Raw genomic sequence first — 4,595 nt, forward strand, 5'->3', positions numbered from 1 at the left:
TTGAGACACCTATGGCGTCAGAATGGTTTATCCCTGAATCTGAAGGGATGTGTGTATCAAGCTACAGTACGGGCTGTCCTGTTGTATGGCTGTGAGACTTGGCCTATTCGACGGACCGACCTGAGACGTCTTCAGGTGTTCGATGACATCCACCGATTTGGCCGATAATCTGTCACGCACGGAATTATTCGCGAGCATGTCTCTGTTTCTGTATTGGCTGAAGATGATAAAGCGGAGGGATAGAATGAGACAACCTGCGATAACTCTGAGGATCAGGTTCCCAATGATAGCGGCTACCGTCATTGCAAGCCAGGAATGATATCGTCACAGGTAAAATCTGGGTTTCGATAATCGGGCTGGCTACCATGAAGATCGTTTATCACTTTGTTCTGATTCATGTCAAGCATGACCATACAGGCTCATTGAGTTTCTGCGGTAGTCAATACGAACAACGCGGAAAGTTCTTTCCCGCCCTTAGGGAAACTGTTTACCTCCATAAATGAATGGAACCCAAAGCATGAGGTATGATTTTCATTCACTGCCTTCCCATGAGGGTAGGCGCAGCTTAAAGGACACTTTGGACTGTTCGTAGGCAGCAAATCAAGGTGGTACCTAGGGCGATATAGTTTATGGTTAGGGTTAGAACACTTCATCGACTGCGATCTGTCTTGTTCCATAGCAAGCTTATAAGGATCTGTCAGAACTGCAACAGAGATGATGGAATTCATATGTATTTGGACGTTCCAAACAACTTTGAATAGTTTACTGCATATGCTTTTTAATACACTTTGTCCTCCTTGTCCGGTATGTGCTAGTGCGACTTGTTTTGCCCGTTTGATGATCATCAGCCATTGTACAAACCAGTGACTTTTGCGCCGCTGAGTCAAACACAAATAATAAACCAAGATTGTGTTCCTTCATTCACCCGGAAACACTCCCGTCCGAAAGAGATTTGTGGCATGGAATCTCCATTCACTGCAATCTTTCCATGGGTAAACAAGCTTCAAGGATTCGGAGAAGAAGCGAGAAATCAACCGCAGTGTCTTGATTTTGTTATCCATATTCTGCTAGTCAGTTGTCGCGTCCGACGGCCCGATCCATGAGCACCGCTGAGGCGGTCTCTTGTAATATCAACAGGGTTATCTGGACCAGAGTGTATTGGGCTTTACTCCAGAGTTAAACGCTGAAACACGCGCAGGATTATTTTAAGTAACATGTTGCAATCGCAGTGGGGATAAAAGCTGATGAAAGTGAAACATAGGATGATGGAACGTGTGGGCACCCCATACGTATCGATTTTCCGTTGTTAGATGGAGGTAGTGTTTTGTTGTGATTCGTTGTATCTAGCAGTTCTCAATTGACTTGAAGTAGACGACTCGAGCGTGACATATCCCCAATGGTTTATGAAGACTTACCTTGTCGGTCACCGTGTATACTGCGTTGATTATTCCATCGTACACTCACGAAAATTATTCAAGCTACTCAGGGCGTTTGGTTTTCACTAGTTCGGTACAAAAGGCTTGCAAAACTGCTCTCATTAGTCACTGTCTTCGACGAAGAACCGATGGGAATACTCCTATCCTCCAGAGGCTTTCTGTCGGGTGAGGGGCGGTGTTCATTACCAACAGACCAATGAAAATATTATAGCTCTTGGAACCTCAGTTTCTTGTTATGATGGGCTATTCCACCTGGTATTTTTCAGCTCGTTATCCTTAATCTCTTTTGCGAATGTGGTTAACCCCCCAATTCAGTACGTTGTGTGCGTGATATAAGTTGTATTTTCGCTGAAGTTAAATCGAGCGATTAGCAGTACTTCTGACATCAATCAAGCGACGTGACGGTTATGATGCATGATGTGTTAAAGGTAGTGTTTATTCTTAGGAAAAACTGATCATACTGGGATCAGCAGGATGTTTGTTTTCTTCGGTTTCTAGTGTCCGTGTCATTGTGAGGAAATGTAACTGAATAAATATCGCGTCACCAAATTCTGTCTGGAAGTAGGACTTTCACTTGACTGTTTTCCAAGGAACAGAAGTACCAAGCACAACTGGTATAAAGAACCAATGTAATGTACTCTTCTGTCTGTCGAACATCCTTGATGGTACCGAAAACTGATCATACATCTGATACATACAATAGCAAGGTAACAAATTATTGCTATTTTGCCAACTGACTAAAAGTGGATTTCAATCTATTAGCAGAATGCTAAAGCTACAAACAATTTGTCTAGTCTTCGCTTGTTTTATTGCTCGCCGAGATCGTAGGAGATCTATGGAATGTCTTTCTGCAATAAGCTTTCTTTGGTTGATCAAGCGAACACACTACCTGCAGTAGTATAGAAATACGTCTGCAAGTTCCTAATGAACAACTTACTAAGCATCTGCAGTTAAACATTCATCTAGAAATTTACCTAGCGTCCAATAAGTAGTAAACCTAATGAGTTGTGTCTTGTCAAGGGCCTCCTAACCACTTTGCCTCGGGGCGGTCCCGCGATTAGGTCTCTGAATTCCATTCCAATTGATTGCATTCCTCTTACCTGGAAAGTATGATCAAAGTCAGTAAGTGCGGGTGTAACTCACGGGTACGCCGGATCACTTGGACGAGGAGTGTACTTTTACATCGGAGCAGTGCACCAAGTTCACATTTGCTTCACACTGGCAACAAATCTGTGGTGTGATATTGAGGAGTTCTCCCTTAAACGTGTGCGATGCACTGTCGACTAAGGCATGCACTTCTTCAGGAATGAGGCGGACCTACAGAGCCATATTTGGTTTCATGTGGGACTGAACGGTGGTATTAGAACTAAACACACTACACCAAATGTCAGTGTGGTCGTAAGCCCGAAAATCTGGTTGGTTAGAGCTGGGATAATGGGCTTGCTCGAAACCAGTGCATTACAGGCACCGCCAAAGGCACCGACCAACTGAAGCAAAATAACGATGTGACGCTCTGCTTGACAGCTAAGTACGTCCCTTGATATAAATATTACGGGGTCGATTAAATTCTACACATCTAGTTGGAACACATTCACTCATTCAAGACACGCATGCGTTCGAAACGAAACAGATCCCCGTGATTCCGATTAGTCAGACTGAGCAGGTTTTTCGTGTTTACGCGGTACTGTTACATCATAACAGAACGTCGGTCTACTTTGTCTCTCAGGTTAATATGCAACAATTATGTAGTCACCAGTAAAATATGTCATTTCTGCGCTGCCGCTTCATTTCAATTTCCATTTGGCATTTGTGATAGATGCTTAGTAACCTACCAGTTTATTGCGATCGAAGGGTGTGATCTTTCATGTTAAAAAAAGGCATTTTTTAATTTGGCGTGGATGCTGCTTATAGGATGTTCATTCTGTAGCAGTATGGGAGTATATTACCCTTTCGGGGATTTCCTATGATAAACTTTTTTGGGAATGCTGCACTCACACCTTCCTGAAGGATATCAATTCTGAGATTGCTTATTACTGGTGAGTTTAAACGATAAACATGCACCCATGTGACCATTCTCTCCAGCTTATTAGGCCCAGCACAGACAGTATATTCCGAGTGTGGGATTCTCGTATTCCTACATCTTGAAGTGTACACTACACATGAGATGCACTGCAGTACAGCACAGAGTGGCTGCTACGGATTCCTGATGTGAAAGGCAAAAATCTTTTTACGTCCACTGATTCTGCGCCGCATTTTATGTGGATGTATGTGGTAATGAATGCCGAAATTCTGGAACACAGCCTTAATTAGTTATGGAAAAAATTTCAAAACTGATTAAGCGGATCATGACTACCTCAGCCGTAAATAACGTCCCGATTCTAACAGATTGTGGTCGATTTATAACTACCTGAGCTAAAGGCTCGACGTGTATCCAGTAGGTGCGCAATCGCAGCTACATTCAAAGCGCTTTGACTGGTTTTTCAGTTTCCATGAATCAGAACAGAGGGAGAGTTTTCGAATATTCGGCCAGACATATCTTTCGTGGTGAGTGCAACATAAGGTGGTTGACAGGAGCATACACAGACGCCAGTGGTAGCGGCTGGCAGTTTGCCCATCAGTTGACTACAGTGCGACAGTCGATCCGTTATATGATTGCCATTATGTTTACATTGGGAGTTCACTTTTGTGAATCATCCTGGGGGTGGTAAATTGAGTATGTACTTGACATGCCAATGATCCCTATTCAGTGGGCCACTAGCTCCTCTTCGACGTTCTCTCTGGTTATATCGCTCACACTACTGAAATGCATTAAAGTAGTTGAAATATAGCCTGATCATTGAAGGTGGCTTCGGAAAATTTGGGTCAAGCTTGAAATGAGACTAGACAGAAAAACAGGAGGAAGCTGTATCGATTGATCAATGCAGAAGACAGAGCAAAATAAAAGTTAACTTTCAGGGGGAAATCTCTTTTGTCGTGAATAAACCGTCGACGATGCCCAGAACGGGAACAAATGCCGTTTTAACCAACCAGTATGCTTACAAGAAAGTCTGGTGGGATGCATCCAGAACGTCTGACTTTGAGAAGTGCTTAAAACCCATTTATGTAGGCATGCTGATGAGCCAAGTGGTATATATATATATATATCTTTGCTCATATATA

Source organism: Opisthorchis viverrini, assembly GCF_000715545.1.
Source record: "Opisthorchis viverrini unplaced genomic scaffold opera_v5_335, whole genome shotgun sequence".
NCBI lineage: Eukaryota > Metazoa > Platyhelminthes > Trematoda > Opisthorchiida > Opisthorchiidae > Opisthorchis > Opisthorchis viverrini.